We start from the raw sequence: 16,178 nt of genomic DNA, 5'->3' as shown, positions 1-16,178 counted from the left end.
CATAGTATCTCACCTGGCAGGTAAGTAGGAGTTGGGCTAGAGCTGTGGAGGATTGCTGCTCGGGCACCCCCTGTCAAGTGAAGGAGATCCAACTGAGGCAGCACAAGGGAACTCTCGAAAGAAGAACAAGGCTAGAGGAAGATCTGAGACAAAGAAATCTGACTTTTACCAGAGCTGACCAGAGGAAAGCACAAACACAGTCCCCCACTACCACAAATAATGCAGTCGAGTTTCCCACATTGGGGAAATCACAGGGGTCAGCATACCCAGAATGCAATGAATGAACCTCACCCTGGGAGAACAATCTTCATGACCATGGTATCTCCTATGCAAAATAAGTATGATTTGGGATAGGGCTGGGGAGGGCCGCTGCTCAGGCACATCTCTGTCAAGTAAAGGAGATTCAACTGAGGCAGCACAAGGGAACTCTCATCTGGGGACAACAACTGCAGGGAGAACACATATTTTCATATGAAAATCTTGGTCATGCTCTGGCTTCTCTTCAGAACGAACAAATCTTTCGCCTTTTACTAAAGATTTCCGTGGAGAGGAGCAAAACTGAGTTTTACCTCAATTTTTGCATGCCCCATCTTTTTGGATTTTCTTTTATCGGTTTAAAGATAGAATGAGTGTGCTTTAATGAAAGCTCATTTGCATAGAAATTACAGTAAATGTTTGTTTCTTTTCAAACAGAACTTTCTTGACCATGCTACTTGCTTGAAAGATCTGGGAGCACATGGAATACAGTACAAACCATGCTTATAGCAAGGAGAAGCCAGGTGAGAAATCTGCTTTCTTTCAAATTGGGCGCTCACTTTGATCTGAATGAGGACTGCTGGCATGGCACTCAGGCGACAGGTGGAATCTTGGTCATGCTCTGGTTTCTCTTCAGAATGAACAAATCTTTCGCCATTTATTAAAGATTTCCGTGGAGAGGAGCAAAACTGAGTTTTATCTCAATTTTTGCATGCCCCATATTATTGGGGTTTCTTTTATCAGTTTAAGGACAGAATGAGTGTGCTTTCTTGTTGGCTTTAATGTAAGTTTATTTGTATAACAATGACAGTAAATGTCTGTTTCTTTTCAAACAGAACTTTCTTGACCATGCTACTTGCTTGAAAGATCTGGGAGCACATGGAAAAGAGTACAAACCATGCTTATAGCAAGGGGAAGCCTGGTGAGAAATCTGCTTTCTTTCTTTCAAATTGGGTGCTCACTTTGAGCTGAATGAGGACTGCAGGCATGGCACTCAGGCGACAGGTGGAATCTTGGTCATGCTCTGGTTTCTCTTCAGAACGAACAAATCTTTCGCCTTTTACTAAAGATTTCCGTGGAGAGGAGCAAAACTGAGTTTTATCTCAAATTTTGCATTCCCCATCTTATTGGGGTTTTATTTTATCTGTTTAAAGATAGAACGAGTGTGCTTTAATGTAAGCTCATTTGCATAGAAATGACAGTAAATGTTTGTTTCTTTTCAAACAGAACTTTCTTGACTATACTAATTGCTTGAAAGATCTGGGAACACATGGAAAAGAGTACAAACCATGTTTATAGCTAGGGGAAGCCTGGTGAGAAATCTGCTATCTTTCTTTCAAATTGGGTGCTCACTTTGAGCTCAATGAGAACTGCTGGCATGGCACTCAGGCGACAGGTGGAATTTTGGTCATGCTCTGGTTTCTCTTCAGAACTAACAAATATTTCGCCTTTTATTAAAGATTTCCGTGGAGAGGAGCAAAACTGAGTTTTATCTCAATTTTTGCATGCCCCATATTATTGGGGTTTCTTTTATCAGTTTAAAGACAGAACGAGTGTGCTTTCTTGTTAGCTTTAATGTAAGTTGCCATAGATGCAGTGAAACACACGTGTAGGGCACGGCGTGTCCGCGTGTATTTGACTCATGTGAAATGTTATAAAACAAAAATATATGATTATGATGTTAGCTGTTAGTCTCCACTAATAGGGAATAGAAGCTGAGCTATAAGAAAGGAATACACTAGATATGATGTCACTTAGCAGATACAATGTCTAAAGTGCATACAGATAGCTACTAATAACTCTTGATAAGAAAGTATATCAGTGTGGGTATATTTATATGATGGGATATTGGGACTAGTGAATATATATCACTCCTGCTGTCCAGATTGGCAATAACCAGACAATTATGATAAGAGTAGAGATGTCACATGGGCTGCTATAGATATTAATTTAATGCTGTATGTGTCATTTGTTACAAATGGATACATTTTCTATGAGTCAGCCTAGCAGCTGCATGTTCTAACAGAACACTATCCTCACACAGAATCTGCTTACCTTGAGATAACTAAATGACAGTGTGTAACAGTCTCTTTACTATAAGACTGTTACAAAGTAATATATATATTTGAAGTCAGTCTAGCAGCTGTGTGTTCCAGCAGTTTATAAGACAAAGAAAATCTCCTATTGTGGAATCTAGACACATGGGACTGCTGGCCTGTGTCATACTATTTCTATGTAATACCAGTAACATGTATATAACTGTTACATAATTGTTACAAATGGATAAATCTTTGAGTCAGCCTAGCAGCTGCATGTCCTAACAGGACACCATAAATCCTTTACAGTGTAACAAATTGATTGGTAACACTTAAAGGCTGGAGAGCAGTTATATGCCTTACTAGCATACTCAATATACCACATTATTACACCAGTTACCACGATTATTGACAGCGCATTTGATATATTATATTACCCTCACACTGAGTCTGTTTACCTTTAGATAACTAAGTGACCGAATATGTAACAGTTTCTCTATCATAAGACTGTTACAAAGTGAGATAGATATATTTGGAAGTCAGTCAAACAGCTGTGTGTTTCAGCGGTTTATAAGAAAATTCCTCATTGTGGAATCTGGACCACTAAGGGTTATTATATATATAGCACATGGAATTGCCACATCTCCCTATATGATAATTTCATTACACTGTAACATAATAAGAATTAACTCTTTAACAGTGTAAATAGAGAGTAATGAATCTCTGACACATGGAATATATTATTTCTTAGATGAATTGGATAAACCATTATGACAGACACTTTGCTTCCTAATAAGAATTGAGGTGGCTATACCTCTAAGGAAAGCATTATTGCCTACGCCTAGATCAGATTAAATAAGATCTGGCTGAATATATGAAGGAAGGTTGCTATTTATATGAGAATTGGAATTGCTATATTCCTTAAGGCAACCCCACCGATTGATATATGTTGTCAATTAAGTATATCTGAACGGCTATATCTGGACCAGATTTAATAAGATCTGGCTGATTATATGAAGGAGGGCTGCTATTTATATTGGAATTGCCATATTCCTTAAGGCAACCGCACCTGTTGGTATATCTCGCCAATTAACTATATCTAAACAGCTAAATTAAAGCTATTCATCATTTTTTTAGTTTGGATATTAATAAATATGATCTTTCCATGATCCATAGAGATTTCCCTATCAAGTGATTCCTTATCCGATATAGAAAGCTATCCCCCTGTGGTATTGAATTTAGGAATATAGTCTTAGGGGACACAGAGAAATAAGTGATCCCCATCTACCTAAGCACCCCACAAATTGGAGGTTAGCTTACCGGTTATACTCAATCACCCCCACAAATTCGCCAATGGGGATGGCTTCCCGGGAGGTAACCCCTATTGAGTGAAGGGAGTATATAGGATACGACCCAGTGGTACCTGACGACATAGATACTAACAGCTATTTAATAACATTACGCTAGAAAGTGATTATTAGCAACATATATATCTATATAAACAACCCCGCCAGGGTTGTGCCTTCAAAAATAATCACACACGGACACGCTTTTTAAACCTTTTTTTCACATCTCTTTATTCTTCTTATGCACATGTATGTTAGTTCTGTGATTTTAACCTTTATGTTTCACTGCAGTTTGGGATAATAATATTAATATTTATCCAATTTTAATACATACTTAATAAAGGTTATATTTTATGATTCATTCATTCTGTCCAGTGCGTCAACAGTGCAGATTTCTTCTTGTTTTTTCTCCCAAATTCTATAACAATGACAGTAAATGTTGTTTCTTTTCAAACAGAACTTTCTTGACCATGCTACTTGCTTGAAAGATCTGGGAGCACATGGAAAACAGTACAAACCATGCAGTATCACAAGAGCCTTTATTTGATCTTTCATGAAGATAGAGCAGAATTGAGGACACGTCAACAATTTCTGCCGAAGGTGGTTCATCTTTCCACATGGTGCCTTTGGCCACTGACACCTTCGTTGAGTCAAAGTCTCTGGCTGTGGTCAGAACTTTGAAAATTTATGTCACCAGAACGGTTCAGATTAGGAAAACAGAGGCTCTGTTTGTCCTGTATGCTCCCAACAGGATTGGGTGTCCTGCTTCCATGTAGACCATTATGCGCTGGATCTGTGGTAAGATTCAGCATGCTCATTCCATGGCAGGATTGCCGTTACTGAATTAGGTGAAGACCCATTCTACTAGAAAGGTGGGTTCATCCTGGGCAGCTGGTCGGGGAGTCTCGGCATTGCAACTTTGCCGAGCAGCTATTTAGTAAACACTTTTGCTAAGTTTTACAAGTTTGATACCTTGGCTGATGATAACCTCAAGTTGGGTCATTCGGTGCTGCAGAGTCGTACGCACTCTCCCACCCGTTCAAGAGCTTTGGTATAACCCCATGGTTCTTAATGTGACCCCAGCATCCTCTAGGTCGTATGAGAAAATAGGATTTTAATACCTACCGGTAAATCCTTTTCTCTTAGTCCGTAGAGGATGCTGGGCACCCGTCCCAGTCCATACTGTGTCTGCAGTTATTACTTGTGGTTATACACATGTTATGTTATGGTTCTGGTCAGCTTTTTGCTGCAATTGTTCATGCCGTTGGCTTGTGTTCTGTTGAATGCCACGTTCTGCGGCATGCTTAAGGTGTGAGCTGGTAAGATGCTCACCTTAGTTTAACAATAAATCCTTTCCTCGAAATGTCCGTCTCCCTGGGCACAGTTCCTATAACTGGAGTCTGGAGGAGGGGCATAGAGGGAGGAGCCAGTTCACACCCTTTGAAAGTCTTAAAGTGCCCATGTCTCTTGCGGATCCCGTCTATACCCCATGGTTCTTAATGTGACCCCAGCATCCTCTACGGACTAAGAGAAAAGGATGCCCTTGCGCACTATCCTGACTTCTCCTCCCGTCTGCTTACTTTGTGCCTTCCAATGCACAATGCGAACTACAGGTGGTGCTGCAGGGCCCACACCCTTTTACTTGCCTTACAGAACAGCTCTGGAGCTGTTACAGTGCCCAGCTGCTGCAAGAAATCAGCTTGAATGCTTCAGGGGATGGGGCATGGCCAACATGAGCCCCACACCAAAGGAGGGTGGGGGTGTTTAATGCGAACTAGGGGTCATCCAAGCACCGCAAAAGGCCGCCATGCCCTGCATGCCCCTTTTCTCTTTTCATATGCAGATGAGGGTTCCAGCCAACTTTGGCCCACATCTTGGATGACATCACCGTATGCAAATCCGTCTTCTGCAGACCTTCCCCCAGGAATGCTTGTACTAGTTGTTGCATATGGTTTGATATTTGATGGTGCTTCAATATTAGGCAGCCTTCCACCCTCCCATGTTCATCTGAACAGATGTGGTCTCCCTGCAGTTGTTGTCCCCAGACGAGAGTTCCCTTGTGCGTCCTCAGTTGAATCTCCTTAACTTGACGGGGGAGGGGCTGCCCGAGCAGCCACCCTCCCCAGCCCTATCCCAACTCATACTTATTTTGCATATGAGATCTCTTGATCATGAAGATTGTTCTCACAGGGTGAGGTTCATCCATTATATTTTAAAATAGGAAGGTACAAATTACATATTTGAATTGCATCTATGTGCTGGATTCAAATGTCCCCCCCCCCCCTTCCTTTCTCAATTGTGCCCGTCAGCAGCTATTCTAAGGTTGCTGCCAATGGGTGTGACACATTAATTTCTTCTGTGGGGTACACTGGACTCCACAAGGATTCACATTGGGGTGTAGAGTAGGATCTTGATCTGAGGCACCAACCGGCTCAAAGCTTTTGACTGTTCCCAAGATGCTCAGCGCATCCTCCTCTATAACCCCGCTTCCATGAACAGGGAGCTCAGTTTGTAGTTGGTGCCTTCAGTAGCAGGCCACTTAACAGGGGCCTGCCTCAGGCAGCCTATTCTTAGCTATTAATTTTGACAAGAAAAGAAGAACTTTTTTTATGAGAATCTACAAGGGCTGCAGCAGGCTAGGTCTAATAGACATCTTTACTGCAGCTTCATCACTCCCAGCGGCGCTGTATACTCCCGTGCCCTGGTTGCTGGGTCACTGCAGCGGAGGCTCCAGTTTCTTCCTAAGGTCAGTCACACACACACCGCCCTTCCGGATCACGAGGCCGCTGATGAAGGGGAGCGTGGCCGTAGGGGGTGGACCGTGTGCGCACTGGCGTGGACACTGATTACTGGGCAGCCGCTCCACTAGCCACCAGGTACAGTTAAGGAGCACAGGTCTGGGAGTTTTACTCCTATATTAACCCAATTTTGTACTGCCCGCAGCGCATTGTGATAGGTAATAGGGCCTGATTCAGGTTGGAATGCAATCACAATAAGCGATCCAACTGCAAAAATTGCTAACAGCATACGCATGTGCCTGCATTTTCTGCGGCACCCCGCAGAGAATGCGATCGCCTCTGCCTGTCAATCGGGGCGGGGGGGGGAGAGGGGGGTCAGCAACACTCCATTTCCAAGTCAGGGATGGAGCGGTGCGGGGGCAAGGCTTCAAAATGGGGTCTGCAACGGAGGAGACACAGGGGGCGTGGTCACAGCGGCTGTATGACATCACATTCAGCCGCTGTGATCACAAAAATGGTGGCGGCTTCCTGCGCGCACATACAGTCTGCACCAGCAGGAGGCTACACCATTTTTTATGATCACGCTGAACTGCAGTGCGACTGCAATTACAGCATGGTCAAGAATGGAGGCGTCATGCTGGGTGGCCATGCCCTGTCACTGTGCAGGAGCCAGCACCGCACACACACTAGTCCCCGGGTGCAGCCCCCAACCCCCGGGACACCCGGAGCAACAAAATGTAGATTCAGGCCACCAGGCCACGCCCCTACCTATGAAACCATGCCTCCTTTTTACCATTGCGCTGCTTATCTGCGCGCACTGCATTACAATCTCCTTCGCCACCTCTCTGGGTGTCACCAGTGATAGTGACACCTCTGCCATGCTTGTAGCAGCTGGTCCTAAGATCTACGCCTCAAGCCCTGAGTGTTTGCCCTTGTGACTTGTTGATCATCATAGCGAAGCAGATGCTTACAGAAAACTGCAGGGGCTTAGATTGAAAATAAAAAAATTGATGGGTATAAGGTAGAGAGGAGCGGGTTCGGTTCTCCGAGAACCGAATTCCCGACGAACTCCACGTGGTTTACACTGGTCCGAGGCAGGCTCGGTTGTTCCCGCCTGACTCGGAAAACCTGAACAAGGGAAAATGTCATCATCCCGCTGTCGGATTCTCTCGAGATTCGGATTCCATATAAAGAGCTGCGCGTTGCCGCCATTTTTACTCGTGCATTGAAGAGAGAGCGGAGAGGACGTGGCTATGTTCTCTCAGTGGAAATCTCAATATCAGTGCTCAGTATCAGTGGTTACTTATTGCTGCTCAGTAATACTAGTAGTGTGTCTCTCCTGCTCAGTGTCAGTTCTCAGTAGTATCCTCATCAGTGCTCAGTATCACTGCTCATTGTCTTGTGCTGCATTGTGGTGCTCAGCATACTACAGTACATTACTAATAGTCCAGTGCTGCATCTTGCTGCTCAGTGTCAGTTCTAGTATCCTCATCAGTGCTCACTATCACTGCTCATTACATTGTGGTGTTCTGTATACTACAGTAACATAGTAATATAGTAACATATAGTAACATAGTTTTTGAGGTTGAATAGAGGCAAATTGCCCATCGTGTTCAACCTGTTTTAAGTTGTGATGATTCTACATACTTGCTGAATAATGTTTTATGACTAGTTAGCTACTATAACTCATGTTACCCCCGGATTAACCATGTTGATATTTTAAGTATTATAACCTTGGATAGCTTTTTCATTCAGAAATGTATCCATTCCTTTTTTAAATCCAATTACAGAGTCCGCCATTACCACCTTCCCTGGCAGGGAATTCCACATCCTGATTGCCCTAACAGTGAACATCATAGTATCTCACCTGGCAGGTAAGTAGGAGTTGGGCTAGAGCTGTGGAGGATTGCTGCTCGGGCACCCCCTGTCAAGTGAAGGAGATCCAACTGAGGCAGCACAAGGGAACTCTCGAAAGAAGAACAAGGCTAGAGGAAGATCTGAGACAAAGAAATCTGACTTTTACCAGAGCTGACCAGAGGAAAGCACAAACGCAGTCCCCCACTACCACAAATAATGCAGTCGAGTTTCCCACATTTGGGGAAATCACAGGGGTCAGCATACCCAGAGTGCAATGAATGAACCTCACCCTGGGAGAACAATCTTCATGACCATGGTATCTCCTATGCAAAATAAGTATGATTTGGGATAGGGCTGGGGAGGGCCGCTGCTCAGGCACATCTCTGTCAAGTAAAGGAGATTCAACTGAGGCAACACAAGGGAACTCTCATCTGGGGACAACAACTGCAGGGAGAACACATATTTTCAGATGAACATGGGAGGGCAGAAGGCTGCCTAACACTGAAGCACCCCCAAACAACAAACCAAATGCAACTACTAGTGCAAGCATTCCTGGGGGAAGGCCTGCAGCAGATGGATTTGCATATGGTGATGTCATCCAAGCAGTGGGTCAAAGTTGGCTTCAACCCTCGTCTGCATATGAAAATAAAAAAGGGGTGTGCAGGGCATGGCGGCCTTTTGCGGCGCTTGGATGACCCCTAGTTTGCATTAAACACCTCCACCTTCCTTCGGTGTGGGGCTCATGTTGGCTATGCCCCAGCCCCTGAAGCATTCAAGCTGATTTCTTGCAGCAGCTGGGCACTGTAACAGCTCCAGAGCTGCTCTGTAAAGCAAGTAAAAGGGTGTGGGCCCTGCAGCACTACCTGTAGTTTGCATTGTGCGTTGGAAGGCACAAAGTAAGCAGACGGGAGAAGTCAGGATAGTGCACAAGGGCATAGAAGGGAGCGGCTCAAGAAAAGAGAAGTGGAAACAGACAGCAAACTAGGCTGGAGAGAGACCTGAGACAAAGAGATCTGAATTATACGAGAGCCGACCAGAGGAAACACAAATTATGTAATCAAGTGTCCCACATTTGGGGAAATCGTAGGAGCAGCACACCCAGAGTGCATTGGGTGAGCCTTGCCCTGGGAGAAGCACCTTCCTGATCATAGTATCTCACCTGGCAGGTAAGTAGGAGTTGGGCTAGAGCTGGGGAGGGTCGCTGTTCGGGCACCCCCCTGTCAAGTGAAGGAGATCCAACTGAGGCAGCACAAGGAAACTCTCGAAAAAAGAACAAGGCTAGAGGAAGATCTGAGACAAAGAAATCTGACTTTTACCAGAGCTGACCAGAGGAAAGCACAAACACAGTCCCCCACTACCACAAATAATGCAGTCGAGTTTCCCACATTTGGGGAAATGACAGGGGTCAGCATACCCAGAATGCAATGAATGAACCTCACCCTGGGAGAACAATCTTCATGACAATGGTATCTCCTATGCAAAATAAGTATGATTTGGGATAGGGCTGGGGAGGGCCGCTGCTCAGGCACATCTCTGTCAAGTAAAGGAGATTCAACTGAGGCAGCACAAGGGAACTCTCATCTGGGGACAACAACTGCAGGGAGAACACATATTTTCAGATGAACATGGGAGAGCAGAAGGCTGCCTAATACTGAAGCACCCCCAAACAACAAACCAAATGCAACAACTAGTACAAGCATTCCTGGGAAAAGGTCTGCAGAAGACGGATTTGCATACGGTGATGTCATCCAAGCAGTGGGCCAAAGTTGGCTGGAACCCTCATCTGCATATGAAAAGAGAAAAGGGGTATGCAGGGCATGGCGGCCTTTTGCGGCGCTTGGATGACCCTTAGTTCGCATTAAACACCTCCACCCTCCGTCGGTGTGGGGCTCATGTTGGCTATGCCCCAGCCCCTGAAGCATTCAAGCTGATTTCTTGCAGCAGCTGGGCACTGTAACAGCTCCAGAGCTGCTCTGTAAAGCAAGTAAAAGGGTGTGGGCCCTGCAGCACTACCTGTAGTTTGCATTGTGCGTTGGAAGGCACAAAGTAAGCAGACGGGAGAAGTCAGGATAGTGCACAAGGGCATAGAAGGGAGCGGCTCAAGAAAAGAGAAGTGGAAACAGACAGCAAACTAGGCTGGAGAGAGACCTGAGACAAAGAGATCTGAATTATACGAGAGCCGACCAGAGGAAACACAAATTATGTAATCAAGTGTCCCACATTTGGGGAAATCGTAGGAGCAGCACACCCAGAGTGCATTGGGTGAGCCTTGCCCTGGGAGAAGCACCTTCCTGATCATAGTATCTCACCTGGCAGGTAAGTAGGAGTTGGGCTAGAGCTGGGGAGGGTCACTGTTCGGGCACCCCCCTGTCAAGTGAAGGAGATCCAACTGAGGCAGCACAAGGAAACTCTCGAAAAAAGAACAAGGCTAGAGGAAGATCTGAGACAAAGAAATCTGACTTTTACCAGAGCTGACCAGAGGAAAGCACAAACACAGTCCCCCACTACCACAAATAATGCAGTCGAGTTTCCCACATTTGGGGAAATGACAGGGGTCAGCATACCCAGAATGCAATGAATGAACCTCACCCTGGGAGAACAATCTTCATGACAATGGTATCTCCTATGCAAAATAAGTATGATTTGGGATAGGGCTGGGGAGGGCCGCTGCTCAGGCACATCTCTGTCAAGTAAAGGAGATTCAACTGAGGCAGCACAAGGGAACTCTCATCTGGGGACAACAACTGCAGGGAGAACACATATTTTCAGATGAACATGGGAGAGCAGAAGGCTGCCTAATACTGAAGCACCCCCAAACAACAAACCAAATGCAACAACTAGTACAAGCATTCCTGGGAAAAGGTCTGCAGAAGACGGATTTGCATACGGTGATGTCATCCAAGCAGTGGGCCAAAGTTGGCTGGAACCCTCATCTGCATATGAAAAGAGAAAAGGGGTATGCAGGGCATGGCGGCCTTTTGCGGCGCTTGGATGACCCTTAGTTCGCATTAAACACCTCCACCCTCCGTCGGTGTGGGGCTCATGTTGGCTATGCCCCAGCCCCTGAAGCATTCAAGCTGATTTCTTGCAGCAGCTGGGCACTGTAACAGCTCCAGAGCTGCTCTGTAAGGCAAGTAAAAGGATGTTGACCCTGCAGCACTACCTGTAGTTTGCATTGTGCGTTGGAAGGCACAAAGTAAGCAGACAGGAGAAGTCAGGAGAGTGCACAAGGGCAAGGGCAGGGGCTCAAGAAAAGAGAAGTGGAAACAGACAGCAAACTAGGCTGGAGAGAGACCTGAGACAAAGAGATCTGAATTATACGAGTAGCCGACCAGAGGAAACACAAATTATGTAGTCAAGTGTCCCACATTTGGGGAAATCGTAGGAGCAGCACACCCAGAGTGCAATGGGTGAGCCTTGCCCTGGGAGAAGCACCTTCCTGATCATAGTATCTCACCTGGCAGGTAAGTAGGAGTTGGGCTAGAGCTGGGGAGGGTCGCTGCTCGGGCACCCCCCTGTCAAGTGAAGGAAATCCAACTGAGGCAGCACAAGGAAACTCTCAAAAAAAGAACAAGGCTAGAGGAAGATCTGAGACAAAGAAATCTGACTTTTACCAGAGCTGACCAGAGGAAAGCACAAACACAGTCCCCCACTACCACAAATAATGCAGTCGAGTTTCCCACATTTGGGGAAATCACAGGGGTCAGCATACCCAGAATGCAATGAATGAACCTCACCCTGGAAGAACAATCTTCATGACCATGGTATCTCCTATGCAAAATAAGTATGATTTGGGATAGGGCTGGGGAGGGCCGCTGCTCAGGCACATCTCTGTCAAGTAAAGGAGATTCAACTGAGGCAGCACAAGAGAACTCTCATCTGGGGACAACAACTGCAGGGAGAACACATATTTTCAGATGAACATGGGAGAGCAGAAGGCTGCCTAATACTGAAGCACCCCAAACAACAAACCAAATGCAACAACTAGTACAAGCATTCCTGGGGGAAGGTCTGCAGAAGACGTATTTGCATACGGTGATGTCATCCAAGCAGTGGGCCAAAGTTGGCTGGAACCCTCATCTGCATATGAAAAGAGAAAAGGGGTATGCAGGGCATGGCGGCCTTTTGCGGCGCTTGGATGACCCTTAGTTCGCATTAAACACCTCCACCCTCCGTCGGTGTGGGGCTCATGTTGGCTATGCCCCAGCCCCTGAAGCATTCAAGCTGATTTCTTGCAGCAGCTGGGCACTGTAACAGCTCCAGAGCTGCTCTGAAAGGCAAGTAAAAGGGTGTGGGCCCTGCAGCACTACCTGTAGTTTGCATTGTGCGTTGGAAGGCACAAAGTAAGCAGACAGGAGAAGTCAGGAGAGTGCACAAGGGCATAGAAGGCAGCGGCTCAAGAAAAGAGAAGTGGAAACAGGCAGCAAACTAGGCTGGAGAGAGACCTGAGACAAAGAGATCTGAATTATACGAGAGCCGACCAGGGGAAACACAAATTATGCAGTCAAGTTTCCCACATTTGGGGAAATCGCAGGAGCAGCACACCCAGAGTGCAATGGGTGAGCCTTGCCCTGGGAGAAGCACCTTCATGATCATAGTATCTCACCTGGCAGTTATGTAGGAGTTGGGCTAGAGCTGGGGAGGGTCGCTGCTCGGGTACCCCCCTGTCAAGTGAAGGAGATCAAACTGAGGCAGCACAATGGAACTCTCGAAAGAAGAACAAGGCTAGAGGAAGATCTGAGACAAAGAAATCTGACTTTTACCAGAGCTGACCAGAGGAAAACACAAACACAGTCCCCCACTACCACAAATAATGCAGTTGAGTTTCCCACATTTGGGGAAATCACAGGGGTCAGCATACCCAGAATGCAATGAATGAACCTCACCCTGGGAGAACAATCTTTATGACCATGGTATCTCCTATGCAAAATAAGTATGATTTGGGATAGGGCTGGGGAGGGCCGCTGCTCAGGCACATCTCTGTCAAGTAAAGGAGATTCAACTGAGGCAGCACAAGGGAACTCTCATCTGGGGACAACAACTGCCGGGAGAACACATATTTTCAGATGAACATGGGAGGGCAGAAGGCTGCCTAATACTGAAGCACCCCCAAACAACAAACCAAATGCAACAACTAGTACAAGCATTCCTGGGGGAAGGTCTGCAGAAGACGGATTTGCATACAGTGATGTCATCCAAGCAGTGGGCCAAAGTTGGCTGGAACCCTCATCTGCATATGAAAAGAGAAAAGGGGTATGCAGGGCATGGCGGCCTTTTGCGGCGCTTGGATGACCCTTAGTTCGCATTAAACACCCCCACCCTACTTCGGTGTGGGGCTCATGTTGGCCATGCCCCAGCCCCTGAAGCATTCAAGCTGATTTCTTGCAGCAGCTTGGCACTGTAACAGCTCCAGAGCTGCTCTGTAAGGCAAGTAAAAGGGTGTGGGCCCTGCAGCACTACCTGTAGTTTGCATTGTGCATCGGAAGGCACAAAGTAAGCAGACAGGAGGAGAAGTCAGGATAGTGCACAAGGGTATAGAAGGGAGGGGCTCAAGAAAAAAGAAGTGGAAACAGACAGCAAACTAGGCTGGAGAGAGACCTGAGACAAAGAGATCTGAATTATATGAGAGCCGACTAGGGGAAACACAAATTATGCAATCAAGTTTCCCATATTTGGGGAAATCGCAGGGGCAGCACACCCAGAGTGCAATGGGTGAGCCTTGCCCTGGGAGAAGCAACTTCATGATCATAGTATCTCACCTGGCAGGTAAGTAGGAGTTGGGCTAGAGCTGGGGAGGGTTGCTGCTCGGGCACCCCCCTGTCAAGTGAAGGAGATCCAACTGAGGCAGCACAAGGGAACTCTTGAAAGAAGAACAAGGCTAGAGGAAGATCTGAGACAAAGAAATCTGACTTTTACCAGAGCTGACCAGAGGAAAGCACAAACACAGTCCCCCACTACCACAAATAATGCAGTTGAGTTTCCCACATTTGGGGAAATCACAGAGGTCAGCATACCCAGAACGCAATAAATGAACCTAACCCTGGGAGAACAATCTTCATGACCATGGTATCTCCTATGCAAAATAAGTATGATTTGGGATAGGGCTGGGGAGGGCCGCTGCTCAGGCACATCTCTGTCAAGTAAAGGAGATTCAACTGAGGCAGCACAAGGGAACTCTCATCTGGGGACAACAACTGCAGGGAGAACACATATTTTCAGATGAACATGGGAGGGCAGAAGGCTGCCTAATACTGAAGCACCCCCAAACAACAAACCAAATGCAACAACTAGTGCAAGCATTCCTGGGGGAAGGCCTGCCGCAGATGGATTTGCATATGGTGATGTCATCCAAGCAGTGGGTCAAAGTTGGCTTCAACCCTCGTCTGCATATGAAAAGAGAAAAGGGGCATGCAGGGCATGGCGGCCTTTTGCGGCGCTTGGCTGACCCCTAGTTTGCATTAAACACCTCCACCCTCCGTCGGTGTGGGGCTCATGTTGGCTATGCCCCAGCCCCTGAAGCATTCAAGCTGATTTCTTGCTGCAGCTGGGCACTGTAACAGCTCCAGAGCTGCTCTGTAAGGCAAGTAAAAGGGTGTGGGCCCTGCAGCACTACCTGTAGTTTGCATTGTGCGTTGGAAGGCACAAAGTAAGCAGACAGGAGAAGTCTGGAGAGTGCACAAGGGCATAGAAGGCAGCGGCTCAAGAAAAGAGAAGTGGAAACAGACAGCAAACTAGGCTGGAGAGAGACCTGAGACAAAGAGATCTGAATTATACGAGAGCCGACCAGGGGAAACACAAATTATGCAGTCAAGTTTCCCACAGGAGTATATAGGATACGACCCAGTGGCACCTGACGACATAGATACTAACAGCTATTTAATAACATTACGCTAGAAAGTGATTATTAGCAACATATATATCTATATAAACAACCCCGCCAGGGTTGTGCCTTCAAAAATAATCACACACGGACACGCTTTTTAAACCTTTTTTTCACATCTCTTTATTCTTCTTATGCACATGTATGTTAGTTCTGTGATTTTAACCTTTATGTTTCACTGCAGTTTGGGATAATAATATTAATATTTATCCAATTTTAATACATACTTAATAAAGGTTATATTTTATGATTCATTCATTCTGTCCAGTGCGTCAACAGTGCAGATTTCTTCTTGTTTTTTCTCCCAAATTCTATAACAATGACAGTAAATGTTGTTTCTTTTCAAACAGAACTTTCTTGACCATGCTTCTTGCTTGAAAGATCTGGGAGCACATGGAAAACAGTACAAACCATGCAGTATCACAAGAGCCTTTATTTGATATTTCATGAAGATAGAGCAGAATTGAGGACACGTCAACTATTTCTGCCGAAGGTGGTTCATCTTTCCACATGGTGCCTTTGGCCACTGACACCTTCGTTGAGTCAAAGTCTCTGGCTGTGGTCAGAACTTTGAAAATTTATGTCACCAGAACGGTTCAGATTAGGAAAACAGAGGCTCTGTTTGTCCTGTATGCTCCCAACAGGATTGGGTGTCCTGCTTCCATGTAGACAATTATGCGCTGGATCTGTGGTAAGATTCAGCATGCTCATTCCACGGCAGGATTGCCGTTACTGAATTAGGTGAAGACCCATTCTACTAGAAAGGTGGGTTCATCCTGGGCAGCTGGTCGGGGAGTCTCGGCATTGCAACTTTGCCGAGCAGCTATTTAGTAAACACTTTTGCTAAGTTTTACAAGTTTTAGAGTAAAGGAGATTCAACTGAGGCAGCACAAGGGAACTCTCATCTGGGGACAACAACTGCAGTGAGAACACATATTTTCAGATGAACATGGGAGGGCAGAAGGCTGCCTAATACTGAAGCACCCCCAAACAACAAACCAAATGCAACAACTAGTACAAGCATTCCTGGGGGAAGGTCTGCAGAAGACGGATATGCATATAGTGA

General features: G+C 46.0%; 15 non-coding genes and 1 pseudogene across 15 annotated transcripts; 4 read left to right on the top strand and 12 right to left on the bottom strand.

The window, feature by feature from the left end:
• Positions 1–179: 179 nt before the first annotated feature.
• On the bottom strand, positions 180–342 carry LOC135032092 (U1 spliceosomal RNA). The gene has a single exon (XR_010227648.1). It is a non-coding gene; the product is annotated as a U1 spliceosomal RNA (small nuclear RNA).
• Positions 343–486: 144 nt separating this feature from the next.
• LOC135032063 (U5 spliceosomal RNA) lies at positions 487–602 on the top strand. The gene has a single exon (XR_010227620.1). It is a non-coding gene; the product is annotated as a U5 spliceosomal RNA (small nuclear RNA).
• A 270-nt stretch (positions 603–872) lies between these two features.
• LOC135032077 (U5 spliceosomal RNA) lies at positions 873–988 on the top strand. Its single transcript, XR_010227634.1, has one exon. It is a non-coding gene; the product is annotated as a U5 spliceosomal RNA (small nuclear RNA).
• Positions 989–1,274: 286 nt separating this feature from the next.
• Positions 1,275–1,390, top strand: LOC135032057 (U5 spliceosomal RNA). The gene has a single exon (XR_010227614.1). It is a non-coding gene; the product is annotated as a U5 spliceosomal RNA (small nuclear RNA).
• A 275-nt stretch (positions 1,391–1,665) lies between these two features.
• LOC135032081 (U5 spliceosomal RNA) lies at positions 1,666–1,781 on the top strand. The gene has a single exon (XR_010227637.1). It is a non-coding gene; the product is annotated as a U5 spliceosomal RNA (small nuclear RNA).
• A 6,627-nt stretch (positions 1,782–8,408) lies between these two features.
• On the bottom strand, positions 8,409–8,572 carry LOC135032089 (U1 spliceosomal RNA). The gene has a single exon (XR_010227645.1). It is a non-coding gene; the product is annotated as a U1 spliceosomal RNA (small nuclear RNA).
• A 671-nt stretch (positions 8,573–9,243) lies between these two features.
• LOC135032039 (U1 spliceosomal RNA) lies at positions 9,244–9,406 on the bottom strand. The gene has a single exon (XR_010227602.1). It is a non-coding gene; the product is annotated as a U1 spliceosomal RNA (small nuclear RNA).
• A 152-nt stretch (positions 9,407–9,558) lies between these two features.
• Positions 9,559–9,722, bottom strand: LOC135032123 (U1 spliceosomal RNA). The gene has a single exon (XR_010227679.1). It is a non-coding gene; the product is annotated as a U1 spliceosomal RNA (small nuclear RNA).
• A 671-nt stretch (positions 9,723–10,393) lies between these two features.
• LOC135032038 (U1 spliceosomal RNA) lies at positions 10,394–10,556 on the bottom strand. The gene has a single exon (XR_010227601.1). It is a non-coding gene; the product is annotated as a U1 spliceosomal RNA (small nuclear RNA).
• A 152-nt stretch (positions 10,557–10,708) lies between these two features.
• Positions 10,709–10,872, bottom strand: LOC135032121 (U1 spliceosomal RNA). The gene has a single exon (XR_010227677.1). It is a non-coding gene; the product is annotated as a U1 spliceosomal RNA (small nuclear RNA).
• Positions 10,873–11,540: 668 nt separating this feature from the next.
• LOC135032020 (U1 spliceosomal RNA) lies at positions 11,541–11,704 on the bottom strand. The gene has a single exon (XR_010227587.1). It is a non-coding gene; the product is annotated as a U1 spliceosomal RNA (small nuclear RNA).
• A 152-nt stretch (positions 11,705–11,856) lies between these two features.
• On the bottom strand, positions 11,857–12,020 carry LOC135032103 (U1 spliceosomal RNA). The gene has a single exon (XR_010227659.1). It is a non-coding gene; the product is annotated as a U1 spliceosomal RNA (small nuclear RNA).
• Positions 12,021–12,690: 670 nt separating this feature from the next.
• LOC135032025 (U1 spliceosomal RNA) lies at positions 12,691–12,853 on the bottom strand. The gene has a single exon (XR_010227591.1). It is a non-coding gene; the product is annotated as a U1 spliceosomal RNA (small nuclear RNA).
• Positions 12,854–13,005: 152 nt separating this feature from the next.
• Positions 13,006–13,169, bottom strand: LOC135032098 (U1 spliceosomal RNA). Its single transcript, XR_010227654.1, has one exon. It is a non-coding gene; the product is annotated as a U1 spliceosomal RNA (small nuclear RNA).
• Positions 13,170–13,871: 702 nt separating this feature from the next.
• LOC135032031 (U1 spliceosomal RNA) lies at positions 13,872–14,006 on the bottom strand (annotated as a pseudogene).
• A 152-nt stretch (positions 14,007–14,158) lies between these two features.
• Positions 14,159–14,322, bottom strand: LOC135032125 (U1 spliceosomal RNA). The gene has a single exon (XR_010227681.1). It is a non-coding gene; the product is annotated as a U1 spliceosomal RNA (small nuclear RNA).
• Positions 14,323–16,178: the final 1,856 nt, after the last annotated feature.

Source organism: Pseudophryne corroboree, unplaced genomic scaffold, assembly GCF_028390025.1.
Source record: "Pseudophryne corroboree isolate aPseCor3 unplaced genomic scaffold, aPseCor3.hap2 scaffold_539, whole genome shotgun sequence".
Lineage (NCBI taxonomy): Eukaryota > Metazoa > Chordata > Amphibia > Anura > Myobatrachidae > Pseudophryne > Pseudophryne corroboree.
Note: the sequence above shows the minus strand (reverse complement) of the source record. Positions and strands in the feature narration are given on the sequence as shown.